The following is a 21,601-nucleotide window of genomic DNA, read 5'->3' as shown; positions in this document are numbered from 1 at the left end:
GGTCCTACGGACCTAAGTCCCAATTGACCTATGATGCTCATTTACGAACTTGACCTCACTTTTTACGTCTTGAGTACGCTGTAAAAATTTCAGCTCGATATCTTTTTTCGTTTTTGAGTTATCGTGTCCACAGACGGATACACAAACAAATAATACAATCTTATAAGTGACGTATATGTTTGAAATAAACAATGTTGTTGCTATGCAAATAATTGATACTATGTGTTATATATATATAACATATCAATTATGTTCTGAACTAATTTGCGCTGTCACGGGTAAACAATAATCTTTACAAAAAAATGTTTCAAACAAAAGTTGTTTATTTTTTTGTAAGGAACATTTTTTATATTTAAACTTTTATTCTATCTCCAACGGTTTTAAAGATGGGTACTACGAACCCATGACCCAATTGACCCATGTTGCTCATTTACGAACTTGACCTCACTTTTTACGTCCTAAGTACGCTGTAAAAATTTCAGCTTGATATCTCTTTTCGTTTTTGAGTAATCGTGACCACAGACGGACGGACGGACGGCCGGACGGACGGACGGACGGACGGACGGACAGACAACCGGAAATGGATTAATTAGGTGATTTTATGAACACCTATACCAATTTTTTTTTTGTAGTATCAATATTTTTAGGCGTTACAAACTTGGGACTAAACTTATAATACTATGTATATTTCATATATACATGGTATAATTAGTTTAATGAAACTTAACTAATATGATGATAAATAATATGCGTTCTATTTAAGACTGTTCTATACACATTTTTTATTTGCTTGAAACTAAACTTTATAAATAATATTTTTAAGCATCTTCTTAAATATTCATTGGTGAAAAAAAAAATTATAAAAAAAGCGATTTTTCAGATAAGAATGATTAAAATTACTATTGAATTTCAATTATACCCTTTACTTTATCGATTTGAAATTTGGATATGTTATAGGTATTCATATTCTTGTAACTTTTTCCAATTTTCATTGTAACAATCAGGTACTTTTTCTTATTCCAATGAACCTGGATGTTAACAATGAAAAATTGGGAAAATTAATAGAATTTTCGGAAAATAAATGCCGACAGAATATGAATACACGATACAATATATAATAAACTTCGCAGATGGTGGAAATAACTTTCTATGCTAACTGCTTAAAACACTTCAAAATTAAATATTATATTTCAACAGAGCTGCTGAAATCAAGAACCAACTTTTATAATATTATAAAAATTCATAAAATCAATTATCTTAAATATTTCTGTAAATATTAGTTTTCGATAAAAATACTCACGGGACGAATTATTGTTTAAGTTACTTTCTACAATTGATAATAAAAATTTCCAGTTTCTTAATAATAGGAGAAAAATTTCAGGTTTAATTTTTATAAGTCTCCACTTTTGGTTATCGTTCTACCTTTTGATATTGATTATACAACGATTGGTGCAAATCCGAAAATCCGAGAAATCTAAAAGTAATGTTAAAACATTATACTGACCATTAACCGTAAAGATTTGTTAAAAAATTTTGATTTGAATTATAACACCGATTACAAAAACTTTCCTAAACTAGGAAATAACTTATACCTCATCCCATTGTGTCCATTTCAGTCGATATTTTTCACCTCAAAGAGTTTTCGATGTTCAAAATAGGTTAAAGATCAAGTCTCCGTTTTTTAAATAACTTACCCAAATCCATCAACTTGATTACCATTCACTTTAAGAGGTTTTCATAAAGGTTGAATGAAAAAGATATATAGTAGATATTTAAAAATATTAAATATAATTTTTTTTGAAATATTGTGTGCCATTTAAGAAACATTTCGAACAAATCAATACTTTTCAGACCATGTCATTTAAGTATAATAAGTAAATCCCGATCGAGGCTGATGAAACTAGTTTCTTAGAATGTAACAAAAACTTTTGTTGGTATCATTCAGCACAAATCGAAATTAAATATCAATTTGTGTAATTTTTTTTTCCAAAAACGTATCCAGCTACAATTTTTAAAATCGATTATTTCAATATATTTCAAGCACAAATGAATAAAACATTCCATGATAAAAAAAAAAAGTAAAAATAATAAACAAATATTACAGACATTGTGTTCAAAAAAAAAAATGCCACATAACACTGCATGTAATTGTAGTGTTAAAAAATTATACGGCATAGAATTCTGCAGTATACAAGTATACATAACTATGCGGTTTTTAACAGCAGTTATCATTTTACACATCAATGTCAAAAAATATTCGCTGTAGTGTATCTGTTACCGGTAAATTATGTACTGCAAATATTCTGAAAAATCCCTAGATATTCTATAAAATGGTTCCAATGTTAAGGGAATCATAATAATATTATTTATTTCATATATTACTTAGAAATTCTATAAAACTCAAAAAGCAGTCGGTAATCGGCCTTTGACAACCTGTTATAATAATAAGATGGCTAGTTCATTTTTTTAATTCTTACTTATAGAGATAAACAAACACTACAAATTTCAATAGGGGATAATCCTGATGTCAAACTGGCTATATTACCCATAAAAATGTAAAACAAGACTTGATACTATGACAAAATTTGAAAGTGAAATTAAAATTGGTTAAAAAACGAAGAAGTTATAAGCAATCAAAGATTGCATTCAAATATTTACCATCTCTTTTTAGCAAAACAAAGTTTTATATGCAATGTCTATGGCGATTCCTCTCACTACTGGATTCCTCTTTGTTTAATTAGTAACTTTAAACGTTCATATCTTGCATACTAGTAAAGATTTTTAAAAACTGACTCCACTTTTTTGCACGTCCAGTGAGAATTCTTCACCTGAAGTGATAACAAAAATTTTCTACGATCTAGTGTTGTAATACTTTTGAATGTGTAAAAATAGATGGTCCCGCCAAATAATGTGATCTGACATTTTGCAAAGCTATATAATTTCTAAAATTGTATTTGAACACTGTGGTCTTTATAGCTCATGATCTGATTTCTACTAAATTATATTTGAAACATACATACTATAAAGTATGCGTAAAAAAATGCACTTTCACCTTTTTTGATACATGGAGCCCTTTTTAAACAAATATTCAGTAGCGAAGTACAGATATCAAAATTGATATAATTTAAATTATACTTTTTAAATTATTGCATCAAGTTAAGGTAAAATCTTAGCCTTTAAAGTTATTGCAAATCGTCAACTTAAGGATGATCTACGGATATATCTAAAACATTGCTGAAGTGAGAAACGTATAAGTGAATAAATTGTATATGAATTACAATTGGCTAATATTTATCGAGATATTCGAGATATTAAAAAAAATAATAACTAATGAAGCGAAAAACGTTAGTCAATTAAGGTAGCTACAATAAAACTTTCTGTTTAGAATTTCTCCCTCTGTATCACTCTGCTCCAGAAATTTCTAAATTTTGTATACATTTCCCCATCAAAGTATGCCAGACAGATTATTTTACGGTATTTTTTAGAGTTAGACAAGTCACATCAATAGTTAGAATACTTCCAAAAAACATTTCTAAGCAACAGCGATGATTTTCTTATATATTTACTATAACGATTAATTTTTCATTTTTTTAATATACATATAGTGAACTGGGTGTGATCGCATGTGAGATATAATTAAACATGCAAAAATCGACAAAATATTCGTTATTTTTGAAGTAAATGTGATTAAAGATGATCGGAATGGACTATAAACGATTTTAGAGGAATTATAATACTTGAATTAAGTGGCTAAATGACCAAGGATTTTAGATATAGATAAAGTAAACACAGAATTTTGAGTTATATACTTTGTCGGTAACATGTATATAGGAGGTATATTACACAATACGATATAACTATACACGGTCTAGAGGAAGGTAATAACAGTCTTTAATTATAGTTCAATAGGTCAAACGTTGAATTCGAACTTTTTTTTTAACCGATAAAAAAGTAGGAAGGTTCTTAACTCAATCAGTATATTTTTTTAATGTACGATCATACATAACTTTTTACAAAGTAGTCCGATTTCGACTATTCTTTTTTTATTGAATAGGGTATTCTTCAAAGTAGGTCTTTATACCAGTTTTTCACTAAACAGTTTGACAGTTGAGTTTTTGTTGAAAAACAAATACAAAACTGAAACAGTAACGGCCATTACCAGTCTACAAAAAGTTGGTAAAAAGTTGCAATTTTGAAATTTTTTACACGAATTTCTGTTTTGTTTTTCCTTTTTTCGTTTAGTGGAAAACCGGCTGTGAATTTGCCCCTAAGGCTAAAATATTAAGAATGATTGTTCGTTCACTCAGAAAATTTTCACCTGTGAACCGATTCTTAAGTGTGTTTCACGATTTCTCCACCAATTGTAAACCTTTCAGAATTAGAATTATTAATTTTTTTGTTTGTACTCTTCAGATGATCCCATAATTATTTTATCCAAATCGGTTCAATAGTTTTTAATATATGCACTAATACGTGTATGTAATCAACTCCAATCAATAATTTTTTGTGTGGAAAATTCGGATCATGACTAAACTTTTTTTATCATTTCAAGTGAAGAATTCTCGCTGCATTTTTACATTTTTAAGGGATGATGTGGAAAATTTGAGATCAGTTATTTATCATTCATCATTCAAGTTTTGCTTTGAAGTCGACGCTAATGAATCGATACTTAGCTAAAATATGATAAGAGTAGAATACCGTAAGTGCTCATAAGAGAATAGGGAATATTCATGAAATTTAAATTTGGTTCAAATATTTTTTTCCGTAACTTTATTGGCTGGACATTTCCACTAAACCATTATTTTAGTAATTTAATTACAATGAATTAATTAATATTAATAAATTTTTTAATTACTTAAAATTAATTAATAAAGTGCAAATTCGGTGAGAGAAATTCAAAATTTCTAAAACGGAAATTCAAATATTAAAACGGACATAACGTCATAGTATTGGTTTGTCAAATTCGTTGACACACTGTATGGTATTAATTACTTACATTTTGTATGGTATTACATTGAGTTATACTATTCTACGACTTTTTACTAGAAAATTTATAATAACGAGTGTAAATTCTGTGTTGTAAATTCATTTATTTAAAGTGTAAATTATACATTGAACAGTCACCAATTGACAGATCACGTATTTATACGTCATCAACAGAGAGCGCCAAAAAACTGCGTTTAAATATCTCATAATTGTAATGTATTTTAAATATTTGTTTACACTTAAATACAGCATTTTTAAGCAGTATTTATATTTTTTACTATGTTATAACGGTGTAAACAATGAATTACAAATATAAAAAAATACATGAATATTCCCTATTATTTATTGAGGTCGGTCCTTTAAAAATTATTTTTTACTATTTTGTACATTTTCCATCGATTCTATTTTTTGAACAAATTTTTATATTATATTAAATATATATAATATGATTATGTATTACTAAAGCACGTGTTATCATGTTCGTGTATTAATTTGTCATTTGATTAAAAAATTTGACATGAACATAAAAATTGTTTAAATTCATACATAATTTAATGCATTTTAGTTATAGATAAAGGTCATAGTATTATCGCATCTTTAAAAACGCCAAGGTCATTTACACAAAACTCGCAATGAAGTGGCGTAAACAAAGTGAATTTCCTCCAGAAAAATGTTACTGGAGGAAATGTGATTTTCTCTTTTGACAGAAACCCATCCAATTGCAGTGTCCCCATAGCTCCCCCTTGAAGACCTAACAATTTTTTTTTATGAAATTTTATTATTCACTTTTTTTTCTTGAATGTTACGTATTTTCTTATTAAAATTAGTACTCACAAAGTTGCTTTTACTCCACGAACTTCGGGTGCATTGAACCTGTCATCTCGCACTAAAAACTCCCATACCCTGAAAATAGTTATTTTCGGTAAATTTCCTTGATCTGCCTTTAAAAATTCCGGGTCAATTTTTGGAAGCATTTTATTCTTCACTTTCAGAAATGAAATAACATAGACAATACCCCTTTCAAGTTGATATTAACGATATATTAATACGACTGTTGACACTGTTTTATTGTTATTGCTTGTCGAATTGACGTCAGAAAACACGTGTGCGGTGGAGCCAAAAAAAATCGTTTTGAATTATTTCAAATATTGTGACTTTTTTACCATTTTTTCATAGTGTTTTTATTGTTAAAAATGCGAAGTTTTCGAGTTACAGGTTCTACTCGAAATATATTTTCATAAAAAATTTACCAAAAGCATTTCTGTTTTTTATGAAAATGGTCTATTTTGTGATAATTTTATTTTTTATTTTTATAAGTGTTACTGTAATTTGTTGGTAATGTTTCACATATTTAATTTCATCTTTGTTAAAAATATTTGTAATGTATTATATGAATAAAAGCTACTGACGATGGTTGCGTTTTAATCAAAATATCGATATTTAGCGAAATGTAAGTCTGTTGCATGTTTTTTAATTATATTTTTTAATTAAAATTTCTTAATATACAATTTGAGTATCGTGGTATTTATTTCAAGAACTATATCCTAGGGCAGTTACTGCAGAAACTTTGGCTTGTTCCAAATACTACGAAAAGTATGGTTATTATTTTAATTTTATAATTTTGTAATGAAAATATAATTTTACAAACGACCAAAAAATTTTATTTGTTAAAAAATTAAATAAAAAGCTTTTCAATTTCCCGAACTTTTTTATTCATAACTTAAATAAATATTTCTTAAGAAGTTTTTCATAGCAAAAATAATAATTTTTTTGTGTTAGGTTCATCATTATTCCATTCCATTATATAAATTACACAATTTATTGATTTTATTTCTCCATTTATAATTTGATTTGATATACACAAAAGAAGCAAGTTAAACCCTTAATCCTTTTGCATCATAAATAATGATTTATTCTGGTTTTATAAAATATATCAATGTAACCTAGAATTCTAACTATACCTACATATAGAAAGCTATATAGTTAGTATTATTGTATAACTTGACTTGACTTTATAGATGTTATTTGAAGGTTGTGTAGAGTTATGTGTATCGAGCAAGAAGAAAAATATATAATGAGAATAATAATTGGTTCCTTGTATTATGTAGAAAAAATTATTTTTATAGACGTTTTCTATGGAAATTGTAGAAAAATTATAGTTGATGCATGCAGGTTTTAATGAAGACGATTTATTAGGTATTTGCGACAATACGATACGAGAAAAATATCGTAACATTCGGTAGAGTCGTTTCGAGTCGGTCGATTTTTTCGTTTTTTTTCCCAGAGGGCCAATTTTTAAAATATCCAGTTTTACATATTTCCACGTTTTCAAGGCCGCAATATCCGAATCAAACCTTTTCAATGTGATGTCTGTGTGTGTGTGTGTGTGTATGTGCTTATGTGGTTATGTTCGTATAATCGTTCGGTTTTTTTTGCCTCGATTATTTCGCGAACCAGTTATGACATTAACACGTGACTAGGCTTATTCGAACCGTAATCTCGTATTTAAGAACTGAACCTGAAAATTGGATAAATTACATCATTTATCTATGGAGATGATGATCGTTCCAGCATAAACTGCAGTACATGTTCGAAGAATAATCTCTGAAAGCTAACAAGACCTTTTTTTTTTTTACTTTTTTTCCCCCTCTGGAAAGTTAGTCGTGTGGACTACAGGGGTCGCTCTCACACGACTTCAGTACAACACCGGCTATGTACTGCCAATTTTTATTTTTTTTAAAATAACTATTATACTGGGAAGGAATAACTATTATTCTTGTGGACCTCAAGGATCGTGCTTGGGTAACAAAGTCGAAAAAAAAACTATTAGCGTGGATAGTTTGACCTGCAAATATTCCGCATAAGTAGCGGCAATACTAACCACTATTCCACCTTATTGAGATCTCTTTAGTAATTTGTAAAATACTGTTCAAATGTAATAAATATAACAAATATATTAAAACATAGCCCACCCTTTCAATGGTCTAGTCCTTCCAGAGACCACTGCTATTTTTTAAGGGGTTATATCCAGTTGCCAGCGCAAAAAACACGTTTTTTAGGAGTTTTTTTTTTGGTAAGACCATTTATTTCACATAAAAATTAAAAACGTATACATATAGAACATTTATTTAATTTTAAGATCCCGTTCTTTAATTTCAAAAATTTGACACGGTACTGCTTCTGTAGGTCCGCTAGTAAAAGGTGTCTGGTGGTGAGCACCGTAACTAATTATCTTATCCAAAATGAAAAAATCAAGAAAATTTCTCTAGTCGATAGATGAATACAGGTTAATAGTCAAAATTGACTATTAAGAGCCTAAATGGCCAAGCGGTCTAAGGCGTTAGTCTTTGACCGTTTGCCTGCTTAGACTTAGGTTGCGGGTTCAAATCCAGGCAGCGGTAGTGTGAACAATTATTATTAAAGCGGCCGGTAGAATTGATCACATTATCGTCGCTTGGATAAGAACGAAGTAGCCGACTCCACCCACATCAAAATGTAATTGTTAATTTGTAAGTTAATTAAATAAATATTTACAAATAATAGTGTGGGTGGCCTCTGTTATAGCCTTATATGTCAGAAAAACGGAGGTTAAACCACATTATTATTATTATTATTATTATTATTATTATTATTATTATTATTATTATTATAGTCAAAATTGACAATATGGCGGCTTCCAAAAAAAAAAAAAAAAATTCAAAATTCTTCAATAAATTTCCAACTTTAAAGTGGTTTAAAATATAGAAATAATTTTCAAAAGTCATATTCCTTCGATTTACACCTGGCACCGACTTTGCACTCACTTAATTTTTTTTTCGATGCGTTTATCTTTATGAATATTTACCGGATCAAAAATATACTTAAATATATGTACATTCCGGAAATGCAAAAAAAAATCGATGCTTTGAAAATTCTAACTGGGTATTTTGAAAATTCTAACTGTTTATGACTGGCATATTTACAGCTGATGTTATTAGTGATTTCTCCAAAATCCAAGCTATGTATATTGCAAGTTCTATCATAAAAAAGTTTATCATTTGAATTCATAATTAAGAAATTAAAAAAAATATATATATATTTCATTGCATATTTCGTGGACATGCGTAAAAACTAGCACAAACAAAAAGGGAACAACCCATCTACATACAAAATTACATTTTCATACCAAAACGTTTCAACATTGAATGAAAGGAAAGCTTCTGTGACCTTTTTACCAGAAATTTATTACAATTGAGTAAGGCTTTGTATGATGACTCTATACGTGGTTTGTAAGAAGGCCTGAGATCAAACCTTTCTAAGATTATAAATATTTAATTTGATCCTCTTGAATTTGATGAGGGCCCTCCAACGTGACCCTCCAATTCAACATGGCCCACAAAATATTATAACTGAAAATAAATTACCACTTAATGATTAAACTTGCGCGAGCAATTTTAAGTCGAAGTCATCATTGTTATAACTTTATTGGGTGCAATACACGTTATTGTGTGTCTCTTTATGCAAGTCTGTACCTATCTCAGTTTCTGTAATAGTAATGAGATAGGTAGAAAAAAATGTTGTCTCTCTGTCTTATTTTTGGTTGTCACTGGTTAGGGTATCACTGTCTCACTCGTATGCTAATTACAGAAGTCTGAGTGTCTTCTATAAGCCACGTTTGCCTTGCCTGTTTTAAATCAGGCATGGGAAAATGTGACTCAGAGAAGTCCCTCAGACTTCTGTAACTAAATAACGAATGAGATAGTGACAACCTAACCAGTGTCAACCAAAAATACGAGTATGACAGAGAGATCTCATTACTATTAGAGAAACTGAGATAGGTAGAAGAGTCGTATACCCGTCTCGCTTCCTCCTCTATGAGCAATGCGGACTTTCATAAAGAGACATGGCACACAATAAAGTTATAACAATGGTGACTTCGACTTTAAATAACTCGTCCATACCTGCTTTAAACTATACAAGAGTCTTTCTCCCTTCACTCCAAAATAGTCAAAACTTGTTAAATGAATAGTAATAGCATAGGACTTAAAGAAATATAAAGTACCGTGCCAGACATTTTTCATGAGAATAGAAGTGGCACTAATGTATTTTCTGTTTAAAATGTTTAAAATTTAATTTAGTTTTAGCTTTTCGATGGGTACAGTAACGCAACAAAAAAAAAATTGAAAAAAGTGTCGTGTCCGGGGTTAGCAGAAGATTTAACGAGGCACTTGTTCTTGATTATTTTTTGCACATTTGAAACTAAATTTTAAGATCAGTTTCAAGCGGTTTCTTGATTGGTACAATTCGTGCCCCAAAAATGTACCGTAGACAAATTTTTGCAATTTTATACATAATATTTGCCCACTAAATGATCTTTTCAACAAATACAATGAGTAGTATTATTTGAATTTAAGTGGGCCGTACATGGTTCCCGTACCTTACCTAAAACAGGATATTTTATAAAAATTGGAGCAATCGCCACCATACAAATGATTCAATTTCTTCTAAAAAGATATGTTTTATAATAAACACTAAAAATGCGTACTCTATATAATTTTTCGATCTATATCCGCCCGGAAATTATTTTTATATATCTTTCTGAACAAACATTATAAATCATATCAAGATATAAACTGACTAGAAAATGAACATGATTGGAAATAGAAATGCATAAAGTTGATTGAAAAATAGAAAATTAAAATTAAAGTTAAAACGCAAATAAGGTAATAAAATATAAATTTATCTTTTTAAAATATGTTTAGCGTTTACGTCAAAAGATATTCTTGATTTAAATTAAAAGCCATTACACGTGTCACAAGAGAAATTATTTGGTTTTTTTTTTGAGCTCATATTTCCTAATTTTTTATGAAATTCATATTTTTTTAAACTTTTTGTTTTATAAAAATATAAACGTAAATAAATTTATAAATTAAAATGTTATGGGTCTCTGAAGCTTTAAGCATCAATTTTCTATATCACTATCTCTTTTCCACACATGTAAGCATTAAACTGACGTCATACATAGTTGTAACCTATTTTTTTTAATGTTAATTTTTCGGATATTTAACAAATTTTGTATATAGGAGGCTATATATATATATATATATATATATATATATATATATATATATTCAATTATTCAAACAGAATATATTTTTTTAAACTGGATATGGACAATTAGGACGGTTCTCCTATTGCATCTAATCAGTGTAAATATGTAATAATAGGGTAATGCCGGTTTTCCAATAATCGGACAAACAAAAACAAAACTACAACTTTTTTCAAAGTTTTTGGAGTCAACGTATTAGCCAATGGCAATTACAGTTTCAGTTTTGTTTTTGTTGCAGTTTGAGATTTGCTTTATTTGTCCGTTTAACGGAAAACCGGCATAAGATGTAGTATCTTAAGTCTAGTGTATCTATAGAACTATTCTGTAATTTCTAAACAAATATTGCTACTTACTGGACTGGCTTCGGATATAGCCGATTGGGATGATTCTAGGTATATTATACTATAAGATATGGTACATTATGATATTGTACTATGGCTACCACATGGTCCATAGACTCTTATTTAATATTCAAATTTTCGAAGAAAAAAATATACATAGTGTTGAGTAATGTTAGTACTATACCCGGTTAACTTCGTTTCATCTACAATTTATTTAATTAAAACTATTGATCAGCGATTATTCATCTTAATTAACTTGAATTCTTTAATAGCTATACTATGTTTAACTCAACCCCTAATCCTGTTAAAACCACCAAATTTAACTTCCATCTCATGGGTAAGCCTAAGACCATCGGCTTGGCTGGAGCCTCCCACATTTGCGCTTGCATATATCTCTAATATATACATATTCATAATACCTGAATAATAATAAATACAACCTCAATACTATTCAAATACCTGTTTACAATTCTAGATAAATAAAGTGGAAGCGCAAATAAATACATAAGAACATTTTGTAATTATCCTTTTTCCTCTGAAGATTAAAAAAAGATCCTCTAGATGGCAGGATATATTTGTACCCCCCCCCTAGTGTTGCCATCTAGCGGATCTTTTTTTAATCTTCTGAGTAAAAAAGCTAATTAAAGCATTATATTTTTTAAATAATACTAATAAAGATTTTTAACTAACTACATAAGACAAATTATAAACATTATCATATTATCATTCAATCCGGACATACAATAATTAATAATTCCAGGTCTTTCTCCTCTGAAGATTAAAAAAAGATCCGCCAGATGGCAACACTAGGGGGTACAAATATATCCTGCCATCTAGAGGATCTTTTTTAATCTTCAGAGAAAAAGGCTAATAGAATGTTTTATTTGCATTTATTTGCGTTTCCACCATTTATTGCATTTATAATTTTTTCAAATATTTCTACTTCCTTAATTTTTTTTTTCTTTAATAAGAACCTTCTACTAACAACAAAAGAATTAACAAAATTATTCCATCCGTTCACGCGTGTTGAGATTCATTTATATATACTAGCTGATTCCCGCCCGCTTCGCTGGGCACACTAACCATTTGAATGTGAACCTATACTTCTTATATTAACGAAATGTTTAATTTCGGTTTGATATTTATTTTAAATTTTTCAAATCTTTAATAGGAAGATCACCCATGAAGTACTGTATATTGGGATGCGTTCCCGATTTTGTAATTAAATAGTATTTTTTTTCAGTAAATATTGAATTATTTATTTATTTAATTTATAAGAATAATCTATCTTTTTTTTTCATTAAACAGAAATTTTTTACAAAATTAACCTATTAGAATTTTTTTTTTCATTGTTTATTTTTAACGAATTTTCCGTTTCGAAAAATCCGTTATTAGTGGACGACTATGTCACGAAAGAGGTAAGTATGTGAAATTTGAAGTTAATCGGGCCGATAGTTTCGGAGATTTCGTGATGAATCAGTCAGTGGTAAACCGCTTATACATAACGTTGTGATAGAATTCCGTAAAATCCTTTCTTAGTGGATGTCTATGTCACGAAAGAGGTAAGTATGCGAAATTTGAAGTTAATCGAACCGATAGTTTCGAAGATTTCGCCAGTCAGAGGTAAATCGCTTATATATATATATATATATATATATATATATATATAATTTTAATTTTGATATTTAAAAAAATGGCTTTAAAATGGCTCTTTCATTGTACAGGATGTTTTAAAATTACACAGCCCTATTGTACACACGTATTCTTTAGCTCAAAATAAGCAAAAAAAAGTTAATACAAACATATGTCCGAAAATAATTTATTACGAAAATACAGTAGTTTAAAGATTGACTTTTCTAACTTCAGATATTGTTAATAAAGTGCGATATCAACCAGCCATGGTTTAAGGAGCTTTAAAACAATGATTGGATGGATATTGCTATTTGTTCGGTAGGAGAATAAACACTGCTTGAGTAAGTTATCAGATTTACAAGTACTTTATGTAAGTGAGTACTGTGAGTGTTTTCTCCTCTGTATCCCATGATATTTTATAATCGGAAAATTTTATACTATACTACATTATAATTAATACTTGCTAAAAAATTTTTCGCTTAAAGGTAGTTCAAGCACCAAGGCACTTTTAGATTTAGGTTTGAAATTATTAACCGACTTCAAACCAAAAAAAATTACGTTCTCAATTCGGCTGTATTTCTTTTAATGTTTTTTACTTCAGAACTTTCGACTGGGGGAACTGATTTTGATGATTCTTTATCTATTTGAAAGCTGATGTTTCCCGTGTGGTTTTATTTCATTTTGGTCCAGTTCTGACAACGTCATCCATGAGAAAACCCTAAAGGTCTTAAATTTTCATTAAGTATGCACGACAAGAGGGCGAATAGCTCAATATCACACCAACCGATGATTCTTTTTCAGTGACAAATTAGTTAGTGTACTTTAGATTCACTAAAAATCACAAAGTAAAAAAAACTTTTAACAAAAAGAAGAACCGCCTTCAAAAGAAAAACTTTTCCGAAAAAAATTAATATCTATGCATTAGAAAGTAAAAAAAAATAAGGATAGTATAATGCAGTTAAGATTATTGTTATTTTTGGAGTCGGTGTAAGCAAAGCTATTGTAGCAAACTGTTCTGTCAGAGTTGTTTCTTTTGCTGACACCGACTCCAAAAATAAAAATAATTTTAACTGAATTATATTATCATTATTTCTTTTACTTTTTAATGCATATTAATTTGTTTTGTTAAAAGTTTTTTTTTTTTGTATTTTATTTTCAACTTTGATGATGAAAGAAAAAAAAATAGAAGAAAATTTTTCGATATCTGCCTTTGTTTTCGAAATATCGAAAGCTAAATACTTAAACAAAACTTTCAATTTTCAATATTTTGAAAATTACTCCAGATATCGATTTCGTCTTGTTATAACATAATTCACAAGCAAAATTGAAAATTTATATATTTTTTTCAAATTGTTTCCACACTACCGTGCTCATACATTATTAATAAATCGGGCACAACTTTTATGTTTTCAATAATTTATTAAGGTTTTAACTTTAATTTAAATTTTTTTTTATTTTTTTCATTTCCATCGACTAGTTTTGGAGAAATCTATGAAAACATATTATCCATCTACCGTTTTACCATAAAACCAATGTTAAATATGCCTACTTTTGTACTCACTCATTTCTTTAAATAATCGGGCTACCCCCGAATTTTCAGAATTGATTTAGACTTAGTCCAACATTATATACAAAAAATTCAAGGTTTTCATTGAAAATTGTCTTGGTGCACGTACATCCTTAACAGAATAAACACACATGTTTAGGTTATATTCTCTTCACCCCCACTCACCACAACTTTGAAATTTCAAATGGCACTTCCTACTTTGTGATATCTCATTTGAAAGGACATAAAATTCTCTCTTGAACCATGATAAAAAAATGAAATCGATCGATTGATTCTTAAAATAGACTACCCAGAATATTGAATGAATACCCTCCATCTTCTATGTAGTCTATCTTAAGAACCAATCAATCAATTTCATGTTTTTCAAAGTTGAGGTGTATGGATATTAAGGAATAAAGCATAAAATTTTCCCGTCGATACCCAACGTGTTATCACTCAAAACAATAGGGAATATTCATGAAATTTAAATTTGGTTCAAATTATTTTTTTCCGTAACTTTATTGGCTGGGCATTCAACTAAACTATTATTTTAGTAATTAATATCTTTTTAATTACTTAAAATTAATGAATAAAAGTACAAATTCAGTGAGAGAAATTCAAATTTCAAAAACGGAAATTCAAATTTTAAAACGGACGTGACATCATGGTATGGGGCTTGTCAGATTTGTTGACATACTGTATGTTGTTAATTACTTATATTTTGTATGGTATTACATTGAGTAATATTATTCTACGACTTTTTATTAGAATATTTAATAATAACGTGTTGTAAATTCATTTATTTAAAGTGTAAATTATACATTGAACTGTAACCAATTGACAGATCACGTACTTATGCGTCATCAACAGAGAGCGCCAAAGACTGAGTTTAAACATCTTAAAATTATTCTGTATTTTAAATATTTTTTTACACTCAATTAACGTATTTTTAAACAGTATTTTTATTTTTTTGCTATGTTATAACGGTGTAAACAATGATTTAAAAATATTTAAAAAAAAAAAATACATGAATATTCCTTATAATCACACCAGGTCAAAAGTTATTAAGGGTGGATACTTTTGAAATAATCACACTGTATACAGTTGAAAAAAATATATATCCTGAAAGTTTATTTGTGTATGAACTCTCGAATTTTAACATAATCAGAAATTAAAATAATTAGTTAACAACCCCAATTTTACAAGACAATGAACAGTTCAGAATAGAAAGCATCCATCACAATAATGTAATTGATGTAACGTTATGTAAATAACACAATTTCATCATTGATGATGGTACGTACTACACATAACTACATAGAGAGAGAATTTTACTAGTAAATTCATACAAAAAGCTTTTTGTTAAGTTTATCAAATACCAATTGAAATAATCGAAAATTCAATCTCTATATGGTATGTACGTATATATATAGAGTTGCACCTACGTTAACGTTACATTTGTAACTCGATTGAAACGAACTGCAACTATCCAACAAAATATATCTGCATATATGTGTATGGTATGGTATGATGCGATACGAAGCGATGTGAAATCATTTACATCGATAATGCATCTATTTTTCACTTCAATAAGTTACAATTGAATTACATAATACAATGGCAAAGGAAATATACTGGGGAAACGTACTTTGGAATACAAGGTGATTGAATAAATAATTCCTGAAAATGTTTTGATTTAGAAAAACACTAGCTGCGTCCCGCGGTGGTACCCGCGATTACAAGACTAAGATGTGTAAATTAATCAAGGCTTCTTGGGAAAAATGAGCTAAAAATTTATTTCACGAACTTTTACAAATCATTTAAAAAAAAGGTGCCTGCTTGCTATCCCGTAGGAAACGTACATTTTTTAGGATAAAAATTTGCCTATATCATTTTCTAACCCCTAAACTACCACTGTTGCTCTATTAAAAACTAAAACAAATCTATCCCACGGGAACCATACATTTTATCGGGACATATAGTAGCCTATGTGCTATTCCAGGCGATAATCTATCTCTGTGGCAAATTTCATCAATCCATCCTTCCAAACTTTCACGATTAGAATATATACCAGATTGGGTTTTTCAGCTAAAAGATACTCTCTTAAGAGATATAGCATTCATCGATACACATCATTAGTTTTTAGACACTTACGTACGGTATCCGAGAATATTTGTAAGATCTCAGCACAGCGGTAGTAAAAAAAGAATATTTTATTTGGTCATTTTCATTGAATAAAATATTATAGAATTCGTTAATTATAGTGTTTAAAGCGTGCTTTTGACAGTTCATTCCTTTCGTTATTTAAAAAGATTGCTCTCTTGTGTTGTTGATATTTATAATTTTTGATAAGTGTTTCTCTTGTAAATTTTGTACTTTATCGTGCTAGCCTTTTCTTGTAAAATGAATTGAACAGACTATCATTCATGATGTGAGCATTAATAGCCGTAATTCCCAGTCTAGCCATTCAAATTTCCCTTCAGTTAATTTATTTCCCATTCATTTTTAATTTTTATTCTGACTTGAGAAATACATGTAAAATAACATTTACTGAATCACATTCAGTAAGGCATTTTATTTGATATTCAAAAAAAATATTTTTGTGGTTTCCTAAAGATAAATGTTTTTGTGGTTTCCTAAAGATAAATATTTTCGTGGTTTCCTAAAGAAATCAAAAAATATTTATATTCAAATACATCCAACCTAAATTATTTAATCATAGTAATCGTAAATCGTAAATTAATTAATTAATCGTAACTATAAATAGCACTTAATTAACAACCATAATTATGGAGAAAAATCTGTATAACATTCTAAGTCTATGAAGTGACCTGTAAAAAGGTCTCTTTCTTAACAGGACTGTCGAATAACTTGAACATAATTCCATTAAACAAATTTATTATTTATTTTTTGTGCCAAGGAGTCAAAATTATATTATTATTTTAATTTTCTAATTATTTGCCAAAATATTTCAAAAATAAAAAAACCGACGTTCTGAACCGTCAAATTTGAAAACAATGAAACATTATTTTTTATTTTATTATCAAAAGAAGCATAGGCAAACCAAGAATATTGAGATTTGGAACTTTATTTTATTTTTTTATATAATCCACCTGCCAAATTTTGTACGAATTTTTTGATCACCCTGTAAACCTTTAATCCAGATTGTAATATTGTTCTTACTAAAAACAGCATATTTTCGATTACTCTTTTATTTATTGGAAAAAGAATAGAAGTTACATTAATTTTTTACCACAAATTCATATATAAATCAAAGAAAAATTCATCTCAAGTAAATTTTTTTTAAAATTAATAATTTCATTTTTTTAATAATTTTAGTAAAAAAAATAACTGTTATAGTTTTGGAGAAATGGGCACCAAAGTTTTATCTTAAATTGCGCCCTCACAGGGGAAACAGTGATGTTTACGAAAAAATATTTCAAACAAGAGTTGTTTATTGTTTATTAAAAATTTTTTACATTTAAACTTTTGTTATATCTCAAGCAATTTACAAGATGGGTCTTGCGGACCCAAAACCTGGTTAACCTATGTTGCTCAATTATGAACTCAAACTCACTTATTACTTCCTGAGCAAGCTATAAAAATTTCCGCTTGATATCTCTTTTCGTTTTTGATTTACCGTGATCGTAGAGAGATGGACAGACGGACGGTGATTCATAAATGGATTATTAGGAGATTTTATGAACACCCGTACCAAAATTTTGCTCGCATCATCAACATTTCTAAGCTTTACAAACTTGGAACTTAAATTAGTATACCTTGATATATATTTCATATATAGATATAGGGTATAGAAATTTTCGTAGTAATCGGATTTGATTTAAAATGCATAAAATGTATGTAAGACTGTAAAATCTCAATAATGAAATATCATTTCAATTCCAATATCTATAAATTCTAATTTATAATTTAATTCTAAAGCTATTTGAGGTTCTTTCAAAAGTTATTTTCTCGCAAAAATTAAAAAATATATGTTTTTCTAATTTACACGTATTAAATTAGTAGTCGCTTCTATTAATGAATGATTTTAAAATTTAATGCGCAAAATATCAAAAGAAGAATCTATTTTGACATTTAGTAATATAACATCATAATTTTTTGAGCTAATAAATTCAAAACCCTTCTACTATTAAAGATTAAAAGATAAAATACTTATTTGGTAATTAAAAGATAAAATACTTATTTGGTAATTAAAAGATAAAATCGAAAATGTATCGTAATGTAAATTTAATTAGTATAATTAATAATTTCATTCGAACTAAAGTAGATCAAAGAATTTTTTATTCAAATAACGATTTTTTCATAAATTTTTTTCTGTCAATTGATGAACCGGAAAAAAATCAAATTCACAATTTTACTCCAATTATGAAAATATTTGACTAAAAATGCATAGAAAAGAAATCCAGAATCTGTTTCTTTTAAAAGCAATACTTAAATCAAAAATAGGAAAATAACACAAAAATTACTTGTCTGTTCGAAGAGGGCATTGTTATCAACCCAACGTCTGTGTATGTCTATTTATTTCAAGGACATTTCACGGTATACTTCATTATTCGTGGAAAATGGATAAAAACACAAATAATATTGAATTTCCTTTAATTACGACATAAAAATACAGTGTGAGCCATCTAAAACGTAACGTGTATTTTATTTTTTATTTTTTTGCAACAAAAATTCTATTTCAAGGCCATTTTATACAAATATTTCCACATTGATTCCAAAATAAAAAAAATTTTGCTATTTTTTCTCCGACGTAAAACACATTAAACATGCGTATTCCTGGTATGTCATTTAAATTGAATTGACCCCGGAAATTAATAAGTATCTATTCGGTCTTGAGAAAAAGCTCTATCTATCTATCTTGAAAAATAAATAAATTTATCAATATATCAGAATAATACTAACCTATTGACTAAAAGCTTCCATAAATATGTATATATATAATATATACATGTATTTAAAATAGGACTTAATTAATCAAAAATTTATAAGAGTTTTTGAGATATTAATTAAGTACCACTTATGTTTAATTACACTCAAAAATAAAATATCTGTCTTAAGATTAAAAAAATCTTAAAAAATATATGAAATAAAATTATGTTTTTTTTTTGTTTTTTTTTTTGGTTTTTAAAACATTCTTCCACTAAAAAGAAGTTTTTTTTAATTATATAGTTTATTAAGATTTAAAGCCACTACTATAAAAAACACTCACCACGTTTAAAAAACAAAAATAGGAAAACAAAAGAAAGTTTAAGTTTTTTTTTTGGTTATTCGATTGTTTTTAGTTAAAAACCCACTACTATATTTTGTTTCACATAACTCAAAAATATATATACATACGGTTATACATATACATGTATATATATATATATATATAATAGTAAGTAATTGTTATATACTATTTTATAGTATAATTGTGTTTCAATTGTTAAACAGGTACATACTGGAAAACGTCCAGGCGCTTACTTTATCAGGGGTATCATCTTCGTTCCTATTTTCTACCATCGTTTTCATGACGTCAACAAAAGCATGCGCTGCTGCTACGCTTTTGGATAATCATAATACCATATATATGTTGTACTATATCATACAGAAACAACTCGTAGTGAACATGAGCTTTAAGAACTATCACTTTCTGATAGGACTTAAAGTAAAGTTAAATTATTAAGTTCCGTGATAAAACATAGTGAAATTTGTTATTGTGACAAAAAAAAAACTAAAGAACTAAGGTGGAAGCGTTTTAAAAAACTCATGTATCATATCTTGAAAATGTCTATGCCTTTTTTAGTCTTAAATTATAAAAAAAAAAACCGACTTAAGAAAAAAATATAAAATAATAACAATTCAAAAACAAATTAATATGCACTAAAAAGTAAAAAATAACTAAAATATAATGTAGTTACAATTATTGTTATTTTTGGAGTCGGTGTCAGTCAAGGGCCAAGGAAACAACTGGTACAGTACAGTTTGCTACATTAACTTCGCTGACACCGACTCCAAAAATTACAATAATTGTAACTACATTATATTTTTGTTATTTTTTACTTTTTAGTGCATATTTATTTGTTTTTTTTAAGTCGGTTAAAATTTTTTTTTTATTTTATGATTTATAGTGAATCTAAAAAGAATAATCGAAATCGGTTAGCGTGATACTGAGTGATTCGTCCATTTGTCGCGGACATACTTAATGCAAATTTAAGACTTGTATGGTTTTCACATGAATACCATTGTCAGAACTGGAGCAAATTAAAACGAGACCACACGGGATGCACAAGCTTTCAAATAGATAAAGAATCAGCAAAATTGGTTCACCCAGTCAAAAGTTCTGAGGTAACAAACATAAAAAAAAATACAGTCGAATTGAGAACCTCTTTTTTTTTTTGTTTGAAGTCGGTTAGAAAATTTAAACATACCGAATGTCATTAGTTGATGTTTAAGGTAGAGTTCTATCAATCCAAAGTGGCACTGAACAAGAGAGAGTGTAGATACTAGTATACATGCATATACATTATACACTCTCTCTTGCTTGGTGACACATTTTGTTTGATAGACCTTTAATTGCGATCAATTGGGATTTATAATAGTGTTAAGATATCCAAACATTTTCAAAGGTCAATCACGCAATAGGCCTATATATGGATTTTAATTCTAAGAAAGACTCTATCTAGCGATAATAAAAAGAACTACAGTTTGCAACGCCCATAGATACATAATATTTAACAGAAATATTTGTTAAAAACTTATATAAAACATTAAAATAATTGTTTAATAATTTGGGTCATTATGTGGTTTAAAAAAGTAAATCGCGAGCTAATTTTTCATAAATTTCCAAGGAAATAAAAAATTCTCTCACAATTATAAAAAAATTAAAATAAAAAATGTATATGAAAACATTGAATCTAAAAAATAACAGTTCAAAATGTATATCAAAAACAAAAAATTATATGACAAAACGAATTTCAAATTTTATATAAAAAAAAGTAGGAA

General features: G+C 28.2%; 1 protein-coding gene across 1 annotated transcript in view; it reads right to left on the bottom strand.

Moving 5' to 3' along the window:
* Window positions 1–19,563, bottom strand: part of LOC123293737 (acetylcholinesterase-like) — a 64,506-nt gene extending 44,943 nt beyond the window's left edge. The window contains exon 1 of the mRNA XM_044874639.1: window positions 19,520–19,563. The gene's annotated coding sequence lies outside the window, so the exon portion shown is untranslated. The remainder of the gene's footprint in view (window positions 1–19,519) is intronic.
* Between the last annotated feature and the right edge of the window lie 2,038 nt (window positions 19,564–21,601).

Source organism: Chrysoperla carnea, chromosome 2 (assembly GCF_905475395.1).
Source record: "Chrysoperla carnea chromosome 2, inChrCarn1.1, whole genome shotgun sequence".
In the NCBI taxonomy this organism is placed as follows: domain Eukaryota; kingdom Metazoa; phylum Arthropoda; class Insecta; order Neuroptera; family Chrysopidae; genus Chrysoperla; species Chrysoperla carnea.
Note: the sequence above shows the minus strand (reverse complement) of the source record. Positions and strands in the feature narration are given on the sequence as shown.